The 23,307-nt window shown below is 38.7% G+C and overlaps 23 non-coding genes across 23 annotated transcripts; 22 read left to right on the forward strand and 1 right to left on the reverse strand.

Annotated features, from left to right (window-relative positions):
• Positions 1–5,749: 5,749 nt before the first annotated feature.
• On the reverse strand, positions 5,750–5,822 carry trnar-acg. The gene has a single exon. It is a non-coding gene; the product is annotated as a tRNA-Arg (tRNA).
• Positions 5,823–6,388: 566 nt separating this feature from the next.
• trnae-uuc lies at positions 6,389–6,460 on the forward strand. The gene has a single exon. It is a non-coding gene; the product is annotated as a tRNA-Glu (tRNA).
• A 305-nt stretch (positions 6,461–6,765) lies between these two features.
• Positions 6,766–6,838, forward strand: trnar-acg. Its single transcript has one exon. It is a non-coding gene; the product is annotated as a tRNA-Arg (tRNA).
• A 479-nt stretch (positions 6,839–7,317) lies between these two features.
• On the forward strand, positions 7,318–7,389 carry trnar-acg. The gene has a single exon. It is a non-coding gene; the product is annotated as a tRNA-Arg (tRNA).
• An 809-nt stretch (positions 7,390–8,198) lies between these two features.
• On the forward strand, positions 8,199–8,270 carry trnae-uuc. The gene has a single exon. It is a non-coding gene; the product is annotated as a tRNA-Glu (tRNA).
• Positions 8,271–8,575: 305 nt separating this feature from the next.
• On the forward strand, positions 8,576–8,648 carry trnar-acg. The gene has a single exon. It is a non-coding gene; the product is annotated as a tRNA-Arg (tRNA).
• Positions 8,649–9,457: 809 nt separating this feature from the next.
• Positions 9,458–9,529, forward strand: trnae-uuc. The gene has a single exon. It is a non-coding gene; the product is annotated as a tRNA-Glu (tRNA).
• A 305-nt stretch (positions 9,530–9,834) lies between these two features.
• Positions 9,835–9,907, forward strand: trnar-acg. Its single transcript has one exon. It is a non-coding gene; the product is annotated as a tRNA-Arg (tRNA).
• An 809-nt stretch (positions 9,908–10,716) lies between these two features.
• Positions 10,717–10,788, forward strand: trnae-uuc. Its single transcript has one exon. It is a non-coding gene; the product is annotated as a tRNA-Glu (tRNA).
• A 305-nt stretch (positions 10,789–11,093) lies between these two features.
• On the forward strand, positions 11,094–11,166 carry trnar-acg. The gene has a single exon. It is a non-coding gene; the product is annotated as a tRNA-Arg (tRNA).
• An 809-nt stretch (positions 11,167–11,975) lies between these two features.
• On the forward strand, positions 11,976–12,047 carry trnae-uuc. The gene has a single exon. It is a non-coding gene; the product is annotated as a tRNA-Glu (tRNA).
• Positions 12,048–12,352: 305 nt separating this feature from the next.
• Positions 12,353–12,425, forward strand: trnar-acg. Its single transcript has one exon. It is a non-coding gene; the product is annotated as a tRNA-Arg (tRNA).
• Positions 12,426–13,234: 809 nt separating this feature from the next.
• Positions 13,235–13,306, forward strand: trnae-uuc. The gene has a single exon. It is a non-coding gene; the product is annotated as a tRNA-Glu (tRNA).
• Positions 13,307–13,611: 305 nt separating this feature from the next.
• On the forward strand, positions 13,612–13,684 carry trnar-acg. Its single transcript has one exon. It is a non-coding gene; the product is annotated as a tRNA-Arg (tRNA).
• Positions 13,685–14,493: 809 nt separating this feature from the next.
• trnae-uuc lies at positions 14,494–14,565 on the forward strand. Its single transcript has one exon. It is a non-coding gene; the product is annotated as a tRNA-Glu (tRNA).
• Positions 14,566–14,870: 305 nt separating this feature from the next.
• Positions 14,871–14,943, forward strand: trnar-acg. The gene has a single exon. It is a non-coding gene; the product is annotated as a tRNA-Arg (tRNA).
• An 809-nt stretch (positions 14,944–15,752) lies between these two features.
• Positions 15,753–15,824, forward strand: trnae-uuc. The gene has a single exon. It is a non-coding gene; the product is annotated as a tRNA-Glu (tRNA).
• A 305-nt stretch (positions 15,825–16,129) lies between these two features.
• Positions 16,130–16,202, forward strand: trnar-acg. Its single transcript has one exon. It is a non-coding gene; the product is annotated as a tRNA-Arg (tRNA).
• An 809-nt stretch (positions 16,203–17,011) lies between these two features.
• Positions 17,012–17,083, forward strand: trnae-uuc. Its single transcript has one exon. It is a non-coding gene; the product is annotated as a tRNA-Glu (tRNA).
• Positions 17,084–17,388: 305 nt separating this feature from the next.
• On the forward strand, positions 17,389–17,461 carry trnar-acg. Its single transcript has one exon. It is a non-coding gene; the product is annotated as a tRNA-Arg (tRNA).
• Positions 17,462–18,270: 809 nt separating this feature from the next.
• trnae-uuc lies at positions 18,271–18,342 on the forward strand. Its single transcript has one exon. It is a non-coding gene; the product is annotated as a tRNA-Glu (tRNA).
• A 305-nt stretch (positions 18,343–18,647) lies between these two features.
• Positions 18,648–18,720, forward strand: trnar-acg. Its single transcript has one exon. It is a non-coding gene; the product is annotated as a tRNA-Arg (tRNA).
• Positions 18,721–19,529: 809 nt separating this feature from the next.
• Positions 19,530–19,601, forward strand: trnae-uuc. Its single transcript has one exon. It is a non-coding gene; the product is annotated as a tRNA-Glu (tRNA).
• The last annotated feature ends 3,706 nt before the right edge of the window (positions 19,602–23,307 follow it).

Raw genomic sequence — 23,307 nt, forward strand, 5'->3', positions numbered from 1 at the left:
ACTTTTTTATTTCACAGACCCCTTGCAATTACACCAGGGACCCCTGTTTGAGAAACCCTGGTGTATAGTATGATATTTGTTCTTTTGATTAGTAGTTTTCAGTTTTTAGTACATGACAGGACACTTACTAATGATTTATTTTGTTATTTTATTTAAAATTGCATACTTTGTGTGACATACTTGTCCATAGCTGCTGTTTGAAGAGTTGAGACACTGACTGTACAATAAATAAGTATTTTTGACGGATATTTTGGATGATTTATTTTGGTTAGTCATTGAAGTAGTTCTTTCACTTTTAGAACTGTACTTATTTTGAGCGTTTTGTTCTTGTAAAGATATTGCAATAGACTCAGGCCAGTGGCACATATTTAATGACTATATAAATGTATCAGAAAAAGTCAAATAAAAAGGTCTATTTAATACAGAGATCAACTTTGTGATTGTTCTCAATGGGGATTTTTTAAAATGAGATCACACCATGCTCATTGTATTTACATAAACTGCACCTGTACAGTACCACCTACTGGCCTTTTTTAAAATTTATTTTTACAAGGCAAGTCAGTTAAGAACAAATTCTTATTTTCAATGACAGCCTAGGAACAGTGGGTTAACTGCCTTGTTCAGGGGCAGAATGACAGATTTGTATCTTGTCAGGTCAGGGAGTTAAGCTTGCAACCTTTCAGTTACGAGTCCAATGCTCTAACCACTAGGCTACACTGCCACCCCAATTGCTGGTTGTAAATACAAATACCTGCATGCATACTGGACTGATAAGGAACACTGCTATACTAACTATTATTATTAGAAGTATTATAATGATTTAAACATTTGAAAAAGTTGGGACAACCCTTCAGTTAACTACTGTACCTATCAATAATCCAGTAGTAGTAATTATGGTTAGTGAAAATACATTTAATGTTACAGCACTACTTTTGGTGTCCCCCTCAGGAATTGCTCTTGAGAAAATTTCATGTAATTGTCCCCTCCAAAGTTGATATCAGATTTTCGCCCCTGCCCTCAAAGTGCCCCCGCATGTGACAAATAAACTTTGATTTGATTTTTTATTGAGATGTGTCTGTTACTTGAACTCTGTGAAGCATTTATTTGGGCTGCAATTTCTGAGGCTGGTAACTCTAATGAACTTATCCTCTGCAGCAGAGGTAACTCTGGGTCTTCCTTTCCTGTGGCGGTCCTCATGAGAGCCAGTTTCATCATAGCGCTTGATGGTTTTTGCGACTGCACTTGTAGAAACGTTCAAAGTTCTTGACATTTTCTGCATTGACTGACCTTCATGTCTTAAAGTAATGATGGACTGTCATTTCTCTTTGCTTATTTGGGCTTTTGTGCTCAGAGTGATTTAAGAGGAGGGGGAGAATACTGTTGAGTAATTGTTAGGAGAATTAAGTTCTCATGTTCTTTAACCAATTAAATTAAATTACTCAGTCTGCTATATCAGGATTTGTAAGATACTGATAGAAATAAAAACAGACAGAGGCCCAGTCTACAATAGTCAAATGTTTATTTACGGGAACGTTCTGCCTATCATTTCCGGTACATTGGTTTATATACCTCACATTTCGTCATAAACGTTCCTCCTCCTCTCAGATACAATGGCAACATAGTTCACAAGTCTTCTTCTCATACATTGTCCGCCACCTGTTATACAATCTACTACAAGCCCAAGGTCTTTCCCCTCCCTGGGTGGGGAGACTTCCATCCCTGTTATCAGTTTCACAGTGGTCACAAGTTGTCTGCCACAGTTCCTTGCCTACCAACAGTCCCTCTTTCTTATGGACAAACATGATTCATCAGATTCTCCAGTATTTATGCTGCAGTAGTTTATGTGTCGGGGGGCTAGGGTCAGTTGGTTATATCTGGAGTACTTCTCCTGTCTTATCCAGTGTCCTGTGTGAATTTAAGTATGCTCTCTCTAATTCTCTCCTTCTCTCTTTCTTTCTCTCTCTCGGAGGACCTGAGCCCTAGGACCATGCGTCAGGACTACCGGGCATGATGACTCCTTGCTGTCCCCAGTCCACCTGGCCTTGCTGCTGTTCCAGTTTCAACTGTTCTGCCTGCGGTTATGGAACCCTGACCTGTCTACCGGACGTGCTACCTGTCCCAGACCTGCTGTTTTCAACTCTTAATGATCGGCTATGAAAAGCCAACTGACATTTATTTCTGATTATTATTTGACCATGCTTGTCATTTATGAACATTTTGAACATCTTGGCCATGTTCTGTTATAATCTCCACCCGGCACAGCCAGAAGAGGACTGGCCACCCCTCATAGCCTGGTTCCTCTCTAGGTTTCTTCCTAGGTTTTGGCCTTTCTAGGGAGTTTTTCCTAGCCACCGTGCTTCTACACCTGCATTGCTTGCTGTTTGGGGTTTTAGGCTGGGTTTCTGTACAGCACTTCGAGATATTAGCTGATGTACGAAGGGCTATATAAAATAAACTTGATTTGATTTGATCAGACAGGATATAATTCTGTTAGTTATAATTCTACGTTAAATGTATATATCATTTAGTCATTATTCATAAAATTCCCATAACAATCCACACTTTGACTAAATATTAAAAATCTCACCTCAATTTTTATTAGAAATACCTATTGTTATGCAAAATCAACCACACAAAAACCAATATATGTATTTACAATGACTGTTCTAGGCCTACATCAGAATCATATCTCTTCTTATCAGGATTTTCATTATAATCTTCATCAAACAGTCTAAACATCAACACAAGAAAAAAACCCTAACATTAAAAATAGTCTCATGTAACATAGGCTCCTCAATTAGTGAAGGAGCCAGGTCCATCTACTAGGTCTGGGGTCATGTATTCATCATTCCACTGGTCAGAGCTCGGAATCGGTCCGTATCTTACCATCTGTTGCGTCATCGATTTCTCCAGAGTCCTGGAAATGAGACCTTTCACACCCAGAATCAAACAGCATTCACACAGAACCAAAACACTCATACAGGTGAAAGTGGCCCACAACACAGTGATTATGACAATTTTCCATTTCCCAAAAATACTGTCAAACCACTTTGTAAGAGAATTATCCACCCCATAGTTCTCTGCCAGAGCCTTGATTACTGATCCGTCTGGAGCTGTGTTATTTAAAAAATAAACGTACAGCAATGAATCCCAATCATTCTACATACCCCGCCCTTTTCTGCCAATTTACATATCGAGAGTCAGTCTATTTTACCAGGCCATGAGGGAGGTGTCGGATAATTGGTCAGAGAACCCCTTTACTGCATCCCCAGTCTCATTCACAAATCTCTGTTGCTTATAATAGATGTCATTAATCCAATCCACATTTTTATTTATTGTCAACCACCAATATAATGTAGTGGTTAAGTCTTCACCTATTTGATCCATAGCTTTGTATTAATCTGTAACTTCCCTGAGGATGCCAATAGCATCCATCTAAACTCCCATCCTGGTCAAAACTCCTCCTGTGCCTACTTTAGCCTCCTATAACTGGCCTCTGATGACTAACTCGAACTGGTTCGACCCATAACCCCGGGGCGCAATTTCCTGACCACCCTTTTTGGTAGTTTCTGTCGTATTCGTCCTTTGCTGGTACGAGCCCACCCTACATCAGTTATAGGTGCTGTGAGGTTAAGAATTGTCTCCTGTCCTTCCAAACCTAAGTCCGTCACATTAACGATTACCTTTCAGCCATTCAAATCATCTAAGTTCTCGGTGCCATTCTTGTATCTTTAACACTGGCACTCATCAGAAGTTAAAGTGAACCGAGGTGGGTTGGCCGAGTACTTCAATCTGGCCATCCCAATCCCTGTACAGTTATTTGCTTTCCTAGGGAATTGTTTAATGTTTACCTTAAATCCTACATCTTGATCTTCTTTGACTCCTTATTTTGTTAGTCACTCATCAGTGAATTATATAGTTTATCTTTTACTTCTTATTAATGACAATAGTGTCATATAATTAGTACCGACAGGTGGTGGATTTAGATGTATCAGAAAGGTTTCAAAGACTAGGATGCAGCTCAGAGCCCCCACTCTTCCCAAAAACCGCCAACCCTCTCCTGCCCTTAGTCGGTCTGCTAGGTACCACCCCATACTCACACTTCTAGGAGCACACACAGGGATGAACGGTCGGGGGATAGGAAATCTTCGTTAAGGAGGTAACCCCCGGACCCTGTTGGTACCCGGTTCTTCTCCTAACTCTCTGTGTGATCAGCAGTGCTTATATGGGTGCATACCTTCTTGCAGTGGGTAATGTGGACCCAAGTGACTCTCTCAGCTTTTCTAATGGCAAAGGCGGTGGTTTAACAGAACCTGGTATGGGCCTTCCCAATGGGCTGCTTCCCGTCTTTTCTCCTCAGGGATTGGATCCACACCCAGTCTCCTGGTTGGATTGAGTGAATCACCTTCTCCTGTCATTCACCTGTTGGACACAAAATCTTGGACATACGGGTTTGGTTACCAGAAAGTCTTCTCATGGGTTCTGCTAGTATATCTTCAACTTCTATGTCTACTTGTTCTGGTCCCTAACTCTGGCATTTTATTTGTTCTACCTGATTAGCTAAAATGTCATCCATTATTTAAAGACATATCCTAGTAAACCAACTCTAGGGATAATATCTTGACCTAATATTTTAGCTTATTTATTAAAAACATTTATTTATATTTTTTATTAGTAGTTCATTATCACATAGGCCACTAGGCCACGACATCTTTCCTATCCTGCCTAGGCCACTGGGCCATCAATAGGCCACTAGGCCCTCATCCCTCCGGTTGATACCTGGCTCTGCCCATGTATCAATCTTGCTGCATCTAAACAATGACTTAGGTAAAATAGAGAGGTTCCCTTTGTGCCAAATTCCTCTTTTGTCAACGGCCCCCATCTTAACCCATCTAGTAACTTCCTTAACTGGGGCTCGAAGCTGACTTTCCTTCAGTAATTCTGTGTCTATACTAACTTCCTCCTTCAAGTGAGAATCTGTGTGTGTGGGTGTGGCTTTCCGCCAGCCCTTTTTGCTTCCTCTTCTGCCTTTCTGTTCCCAATGCTGACGTAGTCAGTGCCTTTCGTATGTGCTTCGCATTTACAAATCGCTACCTTCTCTGGTAATAAGACTGCTTCTAGCAAATTCAAAATTAGCTGCGCATGTGTAATGGGTTTACCTGCCGTAGTGATCAGGTCACTCCTAGACCAGTGTACACAGTCATAGCGTCTGTCACCGACAAGGTTCTTTGGTTTTCTGTTACAGATGCATATCTTCATTCGATCCTCCTGTTGTTGCATGAATTTTACTGCAGAGCAAGAAATGCAAACATGAAGTGTATTCAACGTTTAAAAAGCATTGTCAATTTTGAATCTACATAACATTTCACATTTCCTGTTGCTGAGGGAATATTGTTGTGTTGTGTGATACTGCTGCCAGGTAAAATCTGTTGTTACACAAGTGCATGCCAAATAATAAGATTTCTATCCCATACCGGGAGTAGAACCTATGACACCTGTGTGTACACCAGAAATCCTTACCGATAGACCATATGGGAAAACATTTACTTAAAAAAAACATCACAGACAAATCTATAAATGTTGAAATGATGCCTTTTGTAATTAATAGCTCCATTTTTTTTCTCAGAGATGTTGGGGAAAAGTCCCATATAAAATCAGTCTAAAATGTGTTTGAAAAGAGAACAGCCAGCCACACTGAAATGTATACAGTATCATTCCCAGCTTGATTTGAATCAATTAAATATAGTGACGTACCAGCCAGGAGTCGAACCTAGAATCTTCTGATCCGTAGTCAGACACGTTATCCATTGCGCCACTGGCCCCACAGACAAGCAGACGTCAGGTCACTCCTAGACCAGTGTACACAGTCATAGCTTTTGTGAAAGACAAGGTTCTTTGGTTTTCTGTTACAGATGCATATCTTCATTCGATCCTCCTGTTGTTGCATGAATTTTACCGCAGAGCAAGAAATGCAAACATGAAGTGTATTCAACGTTTAAAAAGCCTTGTCAATTTTGAATCTTCATAACATGTCACATTTCCTGTTGTTGAGGGAATATTGTTGTGTTGTGTGATACTGCTGCCAGTTAAAATCTGTTGTTACACAAGTGCATGCCAAATAATAAGATTTTCTTTCCCATACCGGGAGTTGAACCCATGACACCTGTATGTACACCAGAAATCCTTACCGATAGACCATATGGGAAAACCTTTACTCAAAAAAAACATCACAGACAAATCTATAAATGTTGAAATGATGCCTTTTGTAATTAATTTTATGGGACTTTTCCCCAACATCTCTGAGAAAAAATATGGCGCTTTTAATTACAACAGGCATAATTTCAACATTTATAGTTTTGACCTTGATGTTTTTTTAAAGTAAATATCTTCCCATATGGTCTAGCGGTAAGGATTCCTGGTTTTCACCCAGGTGGCCTGGGTTCAACTCCCGGTATGGGAAAGAACATCTTGTCATGTGCCATGCACTTGTGTAACAACATATTTTAACTGGCTGCAGTATCACACAACACAAAAATATTCCCTCAGGAAATGTGACATGTTATGTAGATTCAAAATTGACAAGTCTTTTTAAACGTTGAATACACTTCATGTTTGCAGTTCTTGCTCTGCAGTAAAATTCATGCAACAACAGGAGGATCAAATGAAGATATGCATCTGTAACAGAAAACCAAAGAACCTTGTCGTTGACAAAAGCTATGACTGTGTACACTGTTCTAGGAGTGACCTGACTTCACCTTGTCTGTGGGGCCAGTGGCGCAATGGATAACGTGTCTGACTACGGATCAGAAGATTCTAGGTTCGACTCCTGGCTGGCTCGTCACTATATTTAATTGATTGAAATCAAGCTGGGAATGATACTGTATACTTTTCAGTGTGTCTGGCTGTTCTCTTTTCAAACACATTTTAGACTGATTTTATATGGGACTTTAGCGGTAGGATTCCTGGTTTTCACCCAGGTGGCCGGGTTCAACTCCCGGTATGGGAAAAGAACATCTTGTCATGTGCCGATGCACTTGTGTAACAACATATTTTAACTGGCTGCAGTATCACACAACACAAAATATTCCCTCAGGAAATGTGACATGTTATGTAGATTCAAAATTGACAAGGGCTTTTTAAACGTTGAATACACTTCATGTTTGCAGTTCTTGCTCTGCAGTAAAATTCATGCAAACAACAGGAGGATCAAATGAAGATATGCATCTGTAACAGAAAACCAAAGAACCTTGTCGTTGACAGAAAAGCTATGACTGTGTACACTGTTCTAGGAGTGACCTGACTTCACACTTGTCTGTGGGGCCAGTGGCGCAATGGATACGTGTCTGACTACGGATCAGAAGATTCTAGGTTCGACTCCTGGCTGGCTCGTCACTATATTTAATTGATTGAAATCAAGCTGGGAATGATACTGTATACTTTTCAGTGTGTCTGGCTGTTCTCTTTTCAAACACATTTTAGACTGATTTTATATGGGACTTTTCCCCAACATCTCTGAGAAAAAAAATGGAGCTATTAATTACAAAAGGCATCATTTCAACATTTATAGATTTGTCTGTGATGTTTTTTTTAAGAAAGTCTTTTCCCATATGGTCTATCGGTAAGGATTTCTGGTGTACACACAGGTGTCATAGGTTCTACTCCCGGTATGGGATAGAAATCTTATTATTTGGCATGCACTTGTGTAACAACAGATTTTACCTGGCAGCAGTATCACACAACACAACAATATTCCCTCAGCAACAGGAAATGTGAAATGTTATGTAGATTCAAAATTGACAATGCTTTTTAAACGTTGAATACACTTCATGTTTGCATTTCTTGCTCTGCAGTAAAATTCATGCAACAACAGGAGGATCAAATGAAGATATGCATCTGTAACAGAAAACCAAGGAACCTTGTCGGTGACAGACGCTATGACTGTGTACACAGATCAGAAGATTCAAGGTTGAAATCCTGGCTGAATCAACACTGTCTTTAGTTGACCAAAATCAAGCTGGGAAAAATACTGTATACTTTTCATTGTGTCTGGCTGTTCTCTCTTCAAACACATTTTAGACTGATTTTATATGGGACTTTTCCCCAACATCTCTGAGAAAAAATATGGCGCTTTTAATTACAACAGGCATAATTTCAACATTTATAGTTTTGACCTTGATGTTTTTTTAAAGTAAATATCTTCCCATATGGTCTAGCGGTAAGGATTCCTGGTTTTCACCCAGGTGGCCCGGGTTCAACTCCCGGTATGGGAAAGAACATCTTGTCATGTGCCATGCACTTGTGTAACAACATATTTTAACTGGCTGCAGTATCACACAACACAAAAATATTCCCTCAGGAAATGTGACATGTTATGTAGATTCAAAATTGACAAGGCTTTTTAAACGTTGAATACACTTCATGTTTGCAGTTCTTGCTCTGCAGTAAAATTCATGCAACAACAGGAGGATCAAATGAAGATATGCATCTGTAACAGAAAACCAAAGAACCTTGTCGTTGACAAAAGCTATGACTGTGTACACTGTTCTAGGAGTGACCTGACTTCACCTTGTCTGTGGGGCCAGTGGCGCAATGGATAACGTGTCTGACTACGGATCAGAAGATTCTAGGTTCGACTCCTGGCTGGCTCGTCACTATATTTAATTGATTGAAATCAAGCTGGGAATGATACTGTATACTTTTCAGTGTGTCTGGCTGTTCTCTTTTCAAACACATTTTAGACTGATTTTATATGGGACTTTTCCCCAACATCTCTGAGAAAAAAAATGGAGCTATTAATTACAAAAGGCATCATTTCAACATTTATAGATTTGTCTGTGATGTTTTTTTTAAGAAAGTCTTTTCCCATATGGTCTATCGGTAAGGATTTCTGGTGTACACACAGGTGTCATAGGTTCTACTCCCGGTATGGGATAGAAATCTTATTATTTGGCATGCACTTGTGTAACAACAGATTTTACCTGGCAGCAGTATCACACAACACAACAATATTCCCTCAGCAACAGGAAATGTGAAATGTTATGTAGATTCAAAATTGACAATGCTTTTTAAACGTTGAATACACTTCATGTTTGCATTTCTTGCTCTGCAGTAAAATTCATGCAACAACAGGAGGATCAAATGAAGATATGCATCTGTAACAGAAAACCAAGGAACCTTGTCGGTGACAGACGCTATGACTGTGTACACAGATCAGAAGATTCAAGGTTGAAATCCTGGCTGAATCAACACTGTCTTTAGTTGACCAAAATCAAGCTGGGAAAAATACTGTATACTTTTCATTGTGTCTGGCTGTTCTCTCTTCAAACACATTTTAGACTGATTTTATATGGGACTTTTCCCCAACATCTCTGAGAAAAAATATGGCGCTTTTAATTACAACAGGCATAATTTCAACATTTATAGTTTTGACCTTGATGTTTTTTTAAAGTAAATATCTTCCCATATGGTCTAGCGGTAAGGATTCCTGGTTTTCACCCAGGTGGCCCGGGTTCAACTCCCGGTATGGGAAAGAACATCTTGTCATGTGCCATGCACTTGTGTAACAACATATTTTAACTGGCTGCAGTATCACACAACACAAAAATATTCCCTCAGGAAATGTGACATGTTATGTAGATTCAAAATTGACAAGGCTTTTTAAACGTTGAATACACTTCATGTTTGCAGTTCTTGCTCTGCAGTAAAATTCATGCAACAACAGGAGGATCAAATGAAGATATGCATCTGTAACAGAAAACCAAAGAACCTTGTCGTTGACAAAAGCTATGACTGTGTACACTGTTCTAGGAGTGACCTGACTTCACCTTGTCTGTGGGGCCAGTGGCGCAATGGATAACGTGTCTGACTACGGATCAGAAGATTCTAGGTTCGACTCCTGGCTGGCTCGTCACTATATTTAATTGATTGAAATCAAGCTGGGAATGATACTGTATACTTTTCAGTGTGTCTGGCTGTTCTCTTTTCAAACACATTTTAGACTGATTTTATATGGGACTTTTCCCCAACATCTCTGAGAAAAAAAATGGAGCTATTAATTACAAAAGGCATCATTTCAACATTTATAGATTTGTCTGTGATGTTTTTTTTAAGAAAGTCTTTTCCCATATGGTCTATCGGTAAGGATTTCTGGTGTACACACAGGTGTCATAGGTTCTACTCCCGGTATGGGATAGAAATCTTATTATTTGGCATGCACTTGTGTAACAACAGATTTTACCTGGCAGCAGTATCACACAACACAACAATATTCCCTCAGCAACAGGAAATGTGAAATGTTATGTAGATTCAAAATTGACAATGCTTTTTAAACGTTGAATACACTTCATGTTTGCATTTCTTGCTCTGCAGTAAAATTCATGCAACAACAGGAGGATCAAATGAAGATATGCATCTGTAACAGAAAACCAAGGAACCTTGTCGGTGACAGACGCTATGACTGTGTACACAGATCAGAAGATTCAAGGTTGAAATCCTGGCTGAATCAACACTGTCTTTAGTTGACCAAAATCAAGCTGGGAAAAATACTGTATACTTTTCATTGTGTCTGGCTGTTCTCTCTTCAAACACATTTTAGACTGATTTTATATGGGACTTTTCCCCAACATCTCTGAGAAAAAATATGGCGCTTTTAATTACAACAGGCATAATTTCAACATTTATAGTTTTGACCTTGATGTTTTTTTAAAGTAAATATCTTCCCATATGGTCTAGCGGTAAGGATTCCTGGTTTTCACCCAGGTGGCCCGGGTTCAACTCCCGGTATGGGAAAGAACATCTTGTCATGTGCCATGCACTTGTGTAACAACATATTTTAACTGGCTGCAGTATCACACAACACAAAAATATTCCCTCAGGAAATGTGACATGTTATGTAGATTCAAAATTGACAAGGCTTTTTAAACGTTGAATACACTTCATGTTTGCAGTTCTTGCTCTGCAGTAAAATTCATGCAACAACAGGAGGATCAAATGAAGATATGCATCTGTAACAGAAAACCAAAGAACCTTGTCGTTGACAAAAGCTATGACTGTGTACACTGTTCTAGGAGTGACCTGACTTCACCTTGTCTGTGGGGCCAGTGGCGCAATGGATAACGTGTCTGACTACGGATCAGAAGATTCTAGGTTCGACTCCTGGCTGGCTCGTCACTATATTTAATTGATTGAAATCAAGCTGGGAATGATACTGTATACTTTTCAGTGTGTCTGGCTGTTCTCTTTTCAAACACATTTTAGACTGATTTTATATGGGACTTTTCCCCAACATCTCTGAGAAAAAAAATGGAGCTATTAATTACAAAAGGCATCATTTCAACATTTATAGATTTGTCTGTGATGTTTTTTTTAAGAAAGTCTTTTCCCATATGGTCTATCGGTAAGGATTTCTGGTGTACACACAGGTGTCATAGGTTCTACTCCCGGTATGGGATAGAAATCTTATTATTTGGCATGCACTTGTGTAACAACAGATTTTACCTGGCAGCAGTATCACACAACACAACAATATTCCCTCAGCAACAGGAAATGTGAAATGTTATGTAGATTCAAAATTGACAATGCTTTTTAAACGTTGAATACACTTCATGTTTGCATTTCTTGCTCTGCAGTAAAATTCATGCAACAACAGGAGGATCAAATGAAGATATGCATCTGTAACAGAAAACCAAGGAACCTTGTCGGTGACAGACGCTATGACTGTGTACACAGATCAGAAGATTCAAGGTTGAAATCCTGGCTGAATCAACACTGTCTTTAGTTGACCAAAATCAAGCTGGGAAAAATACTGTATACTTTTCATTGTGTCTGGCTGTTCTCTCTTCAAACACATTTTAGACTGATTTTATATGGGACTTTTCCCCAACATCTCTGAGAAAAAATATGGCGCTTTTAATTACAACAGGCATAATTTCAACATTTATAGTTTTGACCTTGATGTTTTTTTAAAGTAAATATCTTCCCATATGGTCTAGCGGTAAGGATTCCTGGTTTTCACCCAGGTGGCCCGGGTTCAACTCCCGGTATGGGAAAGAACATCTTGTCATGTGCCATGCACTTGTGTAACAACATATTTTAACTGGCTGCAGTATCACACAACACAAAAATATTCCCTCAGGAAATGTGACATGTTATGTAGATTCAAAATTGACAAGGCTTTTTAAACGTTGAATACACTTCATGTTTGCAGTTCTTGCTCTGCAGTAAAATTCATGCAACAACAGGAGGATCAAATGAAGATATGCATCTGTAACAGAAAACCAAAGAACCTTGTCGTTGACAAAAGCTATGACTGTGTACACTGTTCTAGGAGTGACCTGACTTCACCTTGTCTGTGGGGCCAGTGGCGCAATGGATAACGTGTCTGACTACGGATCAGAAGATTCTAGGTTCGACTCCTGGCTGGCTCGTCACTATATTTAATTGATTGAAATCAAGCTGGGAATGATACTGTATACTTTTCAGTGTGTCTGGCTGTTCTCTTTTCAAACACATTTTAGACTGATTTTATATGGGACTTTTCCCCAACATCTCTGAGAAAAAAAATGGAGCTATTAATTACAAAAGGCATCATTTCAACATTTATAGATTTGTCTGTGATGTTTTTTTTAAGAAAGTCTTTTCCCATATGGTCTATCGGTAAGGATTTCTGGTGTACACACAGGTGTCATAGGTTCTACTCCCGGTATGGGATAGAAATCTTATTATTTGGCATGCACTTGTGTAACAACAGATTTTACCTGGCAGCAGTATCACACAACACAACAATATTCCCTCAGCAACAGGAAATGTGAAATGTTATGTAGATTCAAAATTGACAATGCTTTTTAAACGTTGAATACACTTCATGTTTGCATTTCTTGCTCTGCAGTAAAATTCATGCAACAACAGGAGGATCAAATGAAGATATGCATCTGTAACAGAAAACCAAGGAACCTTGTCGGTGACAGACGCTATGACTGTGTACACAGATCAGAAGATTCAAGGTTGAAATCCTGGCTGAATCAACACTGTCTTTAGTTGACCAAAATCAAGCTGGGAAAAATACTGTATACTTTTCATTGTGTCTGGCTGTTCTCTCTTCAAACACATTTTAGACTGATTTTATATGGGACTTTTCCCCAACATCTCTGAGAAAAAATATGGCGCTTTTAATTACAACAGGCATAATTTCAACATTTATAGTTTTGACCTTGATGTTTTTTTAAAGTAAATATCTTCCCATATGGTCTAGCGGTAAGGATTCCTGGTTTTCACCCAGGTGGCCCGGGTTCAACTCCCGGTATGGGAAAGAACATCTTGTCATGTGCCATGCACTTGTGTAACAACATATTTTAACTGGCTGCAGTATCACACAACACAAAAATATTCCCTCAGGAAATGTGACATGTTATGTAGATTCAAAATTGACAAGGCTTTTTAAACGTTGAATACACTTCATGTTTGCAGTTCTTGCTCTGCAGTAAAATTCATGCAACAACAGGAGGATCAAATGAAGATATGCATCTGTAACAGAAAACCAAAGAACCTTGTCGTTGACAAAAGCTATGACTGTGTACACTGTTCTAGGAGTGACCTGACTTCACCTTGTCTGTGGGGCCAGTGGCGCAATGGATAACGTGTCTGACTACGGATCAGAAGATTCTAGGTTCGACTCCTGGCTGGCTCGTCACTATATTTAATTGATTGAAATCAAGCTGGGAATGATACTGTATACTTTTCAGTGTGTCTGGCTGTTCTCTTTTCAAACACATTTTAGACTGATTTTATATGGGACTTTTCCCCAACATCTCTGAGAAAAAAAATGGAGCTATTAATTACAAAAGGCATCATTTCAACATTTATAGATTTGTCTGTGATGTTTTTTTTAAGAAAGTCTTTTCCCATATGGTCTATCGGTAAGGATTTCTGGTGTACACACAGGTGTCATAGGTTCTACTCCCGGTATGGGATAGAAATCTTATTATTTGGCATGCACTTGTGTAACAACAGATTTTACCTGGCAGCAGTATCACACAACACAACAATATTCCCTCAGCAACAGGAAATGTGAAATGTTATGTAGATTCAAAATTGACAATGCTTTTTAAACGTTGAATACACTTCATGTTTGCATTTCTTGCTCTGCAGTAAAATTCATGCAACAACAGGAGGATCAAATGAAGATATGCATCTGTAACAGAAAACCAAGGAACCTTGTCGGTGACAGACGCTATGACTGTGTACACAGATCAGAAGATTCAAGGTTGAAATCCTGGCTGAATCAACACTGTCTTTAGTTGACCAAAATCAAGCTGGGAAAAATACTGTATACTTTTCATTGTGTCTGGCTGTTCTCTCTTCAAACACATTTTAGACTGATTTTATATGGGACTTTTCCCCAACATCTCTGAGAAAAAATATGGCGCTTTTAATTACAACAGGCATAATTTCAACATTTATAGTTTTGACCTTGATGTTTTTTTAAAGTAAATATCTTCCCATATGGTCTAGCGGTAAGGATTCCTGGTTTTCACCCAGGTGGCCCGGGTTCAACTCCCGGTATGGGAAAGAACATCTTGTCATGTGCCATGCACTTGTGTAACAACATATTTTAACTGGCTGCAGTATCACACAACACAAAAATATTCCCTCAGGAAATGTGACATGTTATGTAGATTCAAAATTGACAAGGCTTTTTAAACGTTGAATACACTTCATGTTTGCAGTTCTTGCTCTGCAGTAAAATTCATGCAACAACAGGAGGATCAAATGAAGATATGCATCTGTAACAGAAAACCAAAGAACCTTGTCGTTGACAAAAGCTATGACTGTGTACACTGTTCTAGGAGTGACCTGACTTCACCTTGTCTGTGGGGCCAGTGGCGCAATGGATAACGTGTCTGACTACGGATCAGAAGATTCTAGGTTCGACTCCTGGCTGGCTCGTCACTATATTTAATTGATTGAAATCAAGCTGGGAATGATACTGTATACTTTTCAGTGTGTCTGGCTGTTCTCTTTTCAAACACATTTTAGACTGATTTTATATGGGACTTTTCCCCAACATCTCTGAGAAAAAAAATGGAGCTATTAATTACAAAAGGCATCATTTCAACATTTATAGATTTGTCTGTGATGTTTTTTTTAAGAAAGTCTTTTCCCATATGGTCTATCGGTAAGGATTTCTGGTGTACACACAGGTGTCATAGGTTCTACTCCCGGTATGGGATAGAAATCTTATTATTTGGCATGCACTTGTGTAACAACAGATTTTACCTGGCAGCAGTATCACACAACACAACAATATTCCCTCAGCAACAGGAAATGTGAAATGTTATGTAGATTCAAAATTGACAATGCTTTTTAAACGTTGAATACACTTCATGTTTGCATTTCTTGCTCTGCAGTAAAATTCATGCAACAACAGGAGGATCAAATGAAGATATGCATCTGTAACAGAAAACCAAGGAACCTTGTCGGTGACAGACGCTATGACTGTGTACACAGATCAGAAGATTCAAGGTTGAAATCCTGGCTGAATCAACACTGTCTTTAGTTGACCAAAATCAAGCTGGGAAAAATACTGTATACTTTTCATTGTGTCTGGCTGTTCTCTCTTCAAACACATTTTAGACTGATTTTATATGGGACTTTTCCCCAACATCTCTGAGAAAAAATATGGCGCTTTTAATTACAACAGGCATAATTTCAACATTTATAGTTTTGACCTTGATGTTTTTTTAAAGTAAATATCTTCCCATATGGTCTAGCGGTAAGGATTCCTGGTTTTCACCCAGGTGGCCCGGGTTCAACTCCCGGTATGGGAAAGAACATCTTGTCATGTGCCATGCACTTGTGTAACAACATATTTTAACTGGCTGCAGTATCACACAACACAAAAATATTCCCTCAGGAAATGTGACATGTTATGTAGATTCAAAATTGACAAGGCTTTTTAAACGTTGAATACACTTCATGTTTGCAGTTCTTGCTCTGCAGTAAAATTCATGCAACAACAGGAGGATCAAATGAAGATATGCATCTGTAACAGAAAACCAAAGAACCTTGTCGTTGACAAAAGCTATGACTGTGTACACTGTTCTAGGAGTGACCTGACTTCACCTTGTCTGTGGGGCCAGTGGCGCAATGGATAACGTGTCTGACTACGGATCAGAAGATTCTAGGTTCGACTCCTGGCTGGCTCGTCACTATATTTAATTGATTGAAATCAAGCTGGGAATGATACTGTATACTTTTCAGTGTGTCTGGCTGTTCTCTTTTCAAACACATTTTAGACTGATTTTATATGGGACTTTTCCCCAACATCTCTGAGAAAAAAAATGGAGCTATTAATTACAAAAGGCATCATTTCAACATTTATAGATTTGTCTGTGATGTTTTTTTTAAGAAAGTCTTTTCCCATATGGTCTATCGGTAAGGATTTCTGGTGTACACACAGGTGTCATAGGTTCTACTCCCGGTATGGGATAGAAATCTTATTATTTGGCATGCACTTGTGTAACAACAGATTTTACCTGGCAGCAGTATCACACAACACAACAATATTCCCTCAGCAACAGGAAATGTGAAATGTTATGTAGATTCAAAATTGACAATGCTTTTTAAACGTTGAATACACTTCATGTTTGCATTTCTTGCTCTGCAGTAAAATTCATGCAACAACAGGAGGATCAAATGAAGATATGCATCTGTAACAGAAAACCAAGGAACCTTGTCGGTGACAGACGCTATGACTGTGTACACAGATCAGAAGATTCAAGGTTGAAATCCTGGCTGAATCAACACTGTCTTTAGTTGACCAAAATCAAGCTGGGAAAAATACTGTATACTTTTCATTGTGTCTGGCTGTTCTCTCTTCAAACACATTTTAGACTGATTTTATATGGGACTTTTCCCCAACATCTCTGAGAAAAAATATGGCGCTTTTAATTACAACAGGCATAATTTCAACATTTATAGTTTTGACCTTGATGTTTTTTTAAAGTAAATATCTTCCCATATGGTCTAGCGGTAAGGATTCCTGGTTTTCACCCAGGTGGCCCGGGTTCAACTCCCGGTATGGGAAAGAACATCTTGTCATGTGCCATGCACTTGTGTAACAACATATTTTAACTGGCTGCAGTATCACACAACACAAAAATATTCCCTCAGGAAATGTGACATGTTATGTAGATTCAAAATTGACAAGGCTTTTTAAACGTTGAATACACTTCATGTTTGCAGTTCTTGCTCTGCAGTAAAATTCATGCAACAACAGGAGGATCAAATGAAGATATGCATCTGTAACAGAAAACCAAAGAACCTTGTCGTTGACAAAAGCTATGACTGTGTACACTGTTCTAGGAGTGACCTGACTTCACCTTGTCTGTGGGGCCAGTGGCGCAATGGATAACGTGTCTGACTACGGATCAGAAGATTCTAGGTTCGACTCCTGGCTGGCTCGTCACTATATTTAATTGATTGAAATCAAGCTGGGAATGATACTGTATACTTTTCAGTGTGTCTGGCTGTTCTCTTTTCAAACACATTTTAGACTGATTTTATATGGGACTTTTCCCCAACATCTCTGAGAAAAAAAATGGAGCTATTAATTACAAAAGGCATCATTTCAACATTTATAGATTTGTCTGTGATGTTTTTTTTAAGAAAGTCTTTTCCCATATGGTCTATCGGTAAGGATTTCTGGTGTACACACAGGTGTCATAGGTTCTACTCCCGGTATGGGATAGAAATCTTATTATTTGGCATGCACTTGTGTAACAACAGATTTTACCTGGCAGCAGTATCACACAACACAACAATATTCCCTCAGCAACAGGAAATGTGAAATGTTATGTAGATTCAAAATTGACAATGCTTTTTAAACGTTGAATACACTTCATGTTTGCATTTCTTGCTCTGCAGTAAAATTCATGCAACAACAGGAGGATCAAATGAAGATATGCATCTGTAACAGAAAACCAAGGAACCTTGTCGGTGACAGACGCTATGACTGTGTACACAGATCAGAAGATTCAAGGTTGAAATCCTGGCTGAATCAACACTGTCTTTAGTTGACCAAAATCAAGCTGGGAAAAATACTGTATACTTTTCATTGTGTCTGGCTGTTCTCTCTTCAAACACATTTTAGACTGATTTTATATGGGACTTTTCCCCAACATCTCTGAGAAAAAATATGGCGCTTTTAATTACAACAGGCATAATTTCAACATTTATAGTTTTGACCTTGATGTTTTTTTAAAGTAAATATCTTCCCATATGGTCTAGCGGTAAGGATTCCTGGTTTTCACCCAGGTGGCCCGGGTTCAACTCCCGGTATGGGAAAGAACATCTTGTCATGTGCCATGCACTTGTGTAACAACATATTTTAACTGGCTGCAGTATCACACAACACAAAAATATTCCCTCAGGAAATGTGACATGTTATGTAGATTCAAAATTGACAAGGCTTTTTAAACGTTGAATACACTTCATGTTTGCAGTTCTTGCTCTGCAGTAAAATTCATGCAACAACAGGAGGATCAAATGAAGATATGCATCTGTAACAGAAAACCAAAGAACCTTGTCGTTGACAAAAGCTATGACTGTGTACACTGTTCTAGGAGTGACCTGACTTCACCTTGTCTGTGGGGCCAGTGGCGCAATGGATAACGTGTCTGACTACGGATCAGAAGATTCTAGGTTCGACTCCTGGCTGGCTCGTCACTATATTTAATTGATTGAAATCAAGCTGGGAATGATACTGTATACTTTTCAGTGTGTCTGGCTGTTCTCTTTTCAAACACATTTTAGACTGATTTTATATGGGACTTTTCCCCAACATCTCTGAGAAAAAAAATGGAGCTATTAATTACAAAAGGCATCATTTCAACATTTATAGATTTGTCTGTGATGTTTTTTTTAAGAAAGTCTTTTCCCATATGGTCTATCGGTAAGGATTTCTGGTGTACACACAGGTGTCATAGGTTCTACTCCCGGTATGGGATAGAAATCTTATTATTTGGCATGCACTTGTGTAACAACAGATTTTACCTGGCAGCAGTATCACACAACACAACAATATTCCCTCAGCAACAGGAAATGTGAAATGTTATGTAGATTCAAAATTGACAATGCTTTTTAAACGTTGAATACACTTCATGTTTGCATTTCTTGCTCTGCAGTAAAATTCATGCAACAACAGGAGGATCAAATGAAGATATGCATCTGTAACAGAAAACCAAGGAACCTTGTCGGTGACAGACGCTATGACTGTGTACACAGATCAGAAGATTCAAGGTTGAAATCCTGGCTGAATCAACACTGTCTTTAGTTGACCAAAATCAAGCTGGGAAAAATACTGTATACTTTTCATTGTGTCTGGCTGTTCTCTCTTCAAACACATTTTAGACTGATTTTATATGGGACTTTTCCCCAACATCTCTGAGAAAAAATATGGCGCTTTTAATTACAACAGGCATAATTTCAACATTTATAGTTTTGACCTTGATGTTTTTTTAAAGTAAATATCTTCCCATATGGTCTAGCGGTAAGGATTCCTGGTTTTCACCCAGGTGGCCCGGGTTCAACTCCCGGTATGGGAAAGAACATCTTGTCATGTGCCATGCACTTGTGTAACAACATATTTTAACTGGCTGCAGTATCACACAACACAAAAATATTCCCTCAGGAAATGTGACATGTTATGTAGATTCAAAATTGACAAGGCTTTTTAAACGTTGAATACACTTCATGTTTGCAGTTCTTGCTCTGCAGTAAAATTCATGCAACAACAGGAGGATCAAATGAAGATATGCATCTGTAACAGAAAACCAAAGAACCTTGTCGTTGACAAAAGCCTTCATGTTTGCATTCTTGCTCTGCAGTAAAATTCATGCAACAACAGGGGATCAAATGAAGATATGCATCTGTAACAGAAAACCAAGGAACCTTGTCGGTGAAGAGCTATGACGTGACACTGTCTAGTGACTGACATCATTGTCGATGCACGAGATGATACGATAGAAGATTCAAGGTTGAAATCCTGGCTGAATCAACACTGTCTTTAGTTGACCAAATCAAGCTGGGAAAAATACTGTATACTTTTCATTGTGTCTGGCTGTTCTCTCTTCAAACACATTTTAGACTGATTTTATATGGGACTTTTCCCCAACATCTCTGAGAAAAAAATATGGCGCTTTTAATTACAACAGGCATAATTTCAACATTTATAGTTTTGACCTTGATGTTTTTTAAGTAATATCTTCCCATATGGTCTAGCGGTAAGGATTCTGGTTTTCACCCAGGTGGCCCGGTTCAACTCCCGGTATGGGAAAGAACATCTTGTCATGTGCCATGCACTTGTGTAACAACAGATTTTAACTGGCTGCAGTATCACACAACACAAAAATATCCCTCAGAACAGGAAATGTGACATGTTATGTAGATTCAAAATTGACAAGCTTTTTTTAACGTTGAATACACTTCATGTTTGCATTTCTGCTCTGCAGTAAAATTCATGCAACAAAAGGAGGATCAATGAATATGCATCTGTAACAGAAAACCAAAGAACTTGTCGTGACAAGCTATGACTGTGTACACTGTCTAGGAGTGACCTGACTTCATTGTCTGTGGGCCAGTGGCGCAATGGATAAGTGTGACTACGGATCAGAAGATTCTGGTTCGACTCCTGGCTGCTCGTCACTATATTAATTGATTGAAATCAAGTGGGAATGATACTGTATACTTTCAGTGTGTCTGGCTGTTCTCTTTTCAAACACATTTAGACTGATTTTATATGGGACTTTTCCAACATCTCTGAGAAAAAAATGGAGCTATTAATTACAAGGCATCATTTCAACATTTATAGATTTGTCTGTGATGTTTTTTTTAAGAAATTTTCCCATATGGTCTATCGGTAAGGATTTCTGGTGTACACACAGGTGTCATGGTTTTACTCCCGGTATGGAAAGAAAATCTTATTATTTGGCATGCATTGTGTAACAACAGATTTAACTGGCGAGTATCACACAACACAAAAATATTCCCTCAGGAAATGTGAAATGTTATGTAGATTCAAAATTGACAAGCTTTTTAAACGTTGAATACACTTCATGTTTGCATTTCTGCTCTGCAGTAAAATTCATGCAACAACAGGAGGATCAAATGAAGATATGCACTGTAACAGAAAACCAAAGAACCTTGTCGTGACAGACGCTATGACTGTGTACACTGTCTAGGAGTGACCTGCTTCATTGTCTGTGGGCAGTGGGCAATGGATAACGTGTGACTGATCAGAAGTTCTAGGTTGATCTGCTGGCTCGTCACTATATTAATGATTGAAATCAAGCTGGGAATGATACTGTATACTTTTCAGTGTGCTGCTGTTCTCTTTCAAACACATTTTAGACTGATTTTATATGGACTTTTCCCCAACATCTCTGAGAAAAAAAATTGAGCTATAATTACAAAGGCATCATTTAACATTTATAGATTTGTCTGTGATGTTTTTTAGAAAGTTTATTCCATATGGTCTATCGGTAAGGATTTCTGGTGTAACACAGGGTCATGGGTTCTACTCGGTATGGGAAAGAAATCTTATTATTTGGCATGCACTTGTGTAACAACAGATTTTAACTGCAGCAGTATCACACAACACAACAATATCCCTCAGCAACAGGAAATGTGAATGTTATGTAGATTCAAAATTGACAAGCTTTTTAAACGTTGAATACACTTCATGTTTGCTTCTTGCTCTGCAGTAAAATTCATGCAACAACAGGAGGATCAAATGAAGATATGCATCTGTAACAGAAAACCAAGGAACCTTGTCGGTGACAGACGCTATGACTGTGTACACAGATCAGAAGATTCAAGGTTGAAATCCTGGCTGAATCAACACTGTCTTTAGTTGACCAAAATCAAGCTGGGAAAATACTGTATACTTTTCATTGTGTCTGGCTGTTTCTCTTCAAACACATTTTAGACTGATTTTATATGGGACTTTTCCCCAACATCTCTGAGAAAAAATATGGCGCTTTTAATTACAAAAGGCATAATTTCAACATTTATAGTTTTGACTTGATGTTTTTTTTAAAGTAAATATCTTCCCATATGGTCTAGCGGTAAGGATTCTGGTTTTCACCCAGGTGGCACGGTTCAATCCCGGTTGGGAAAGAACATCTTTATGTGCATGCACTTGTGTAACAACAGATTTAACTGGCTGCAGTATCACACACACAAAATATTCCCTCAGGAAATGTGAATGTTATGTAGATTCAAAATTGACAAGCTTTTTAAACGTTGAATACACTTCATGTTTGCATTCTTGCTCTGCAGTAAATTCATGCAACAACAGGAGGATCAAATGAAGATATGCATCTGTAACAGAAAACCAAAGAACCTTGTCGTTGACAAAAGCTATGACTGTGCACTGTTTAGGAGTGACCTGACTTACTTGTCTGTGGGCCAGTGGGCAATGGATAACGTGTCTGACTACGGATCAGAAGATTCTAGGTTCACTCGCTGGCTCGTCACATATTAATTGATTGAAATCAAGCTGGGAATGATCTGTATACTTTTCAGTGTGTCTGGCTGTTCTCTTTCAAACACATTTTAGACTGATTTTATATGGGACTTTTCCCCAACATCTCTGAGAAAAAAATGGGCTTTAATTACAAAGGCATAATTTCAACATTTATAGTTTTGCTTGATGTTTTTTTAAGTAAATATCTTCCCATATGGTCTACGGTAAGGATTCTGGTTTTCACCAGGTGGCCGTTTCACTCCCGGTATGGGAAAGAACATTTTTATGTGCATGCACTTGTGTAACAACAGATTTTAACTGGCTGCAGTATCACACAACACAAAAATATCCTCAGCAACAGGAAATGTGAATGTTATGTAGATTCAAAATTGACAACTTTTTTAACGTTGAATACACTCATGTTTGCATTCTGCTCTGCAGTAAAATTCATGCAACAACAGGAGGATCAAATGAAATATGCACTGTAACAGAAAACCAAAGAACCTTGTCGGTGACAAGAGCTATGACTGTGCAATGTCTAGAGTGACCTGACTTCATTGTCTGTGGGCCATGGGCAATGGAACGTGTCTGACTACGATCAGAAGATTCTAGGTTGACCCTGGTGCTGTCACTATATAATTGATTGAATCAAGCTGGGAATGATACTGTATATTCAGTGTGTGGCTGTTCTCTTTTCAAACACATTTTAGACTGATTTTATATGGGACTTTTCCCAACATCTCTGAGAAAAAATGGAGCTATTAATTACAACAGGCATCATTTCA

The sequence above is a fragment of the Salvelinus namaycush genome, chromosome 2 (genome assembly GCF_016432855.1).
Source record: "Salvelinus namaycush isolate Seneca chromosome 2, SaNama_1.0, whole genome shotgun sequence".
NCBI classification, from domain to species: domain Eukaryota; kingdom Metazoa; phylum Chordata; class Actinopteri; order Salmoniformes; family Salmonidae; genus Salvelinus; species Salvelinus namaycush.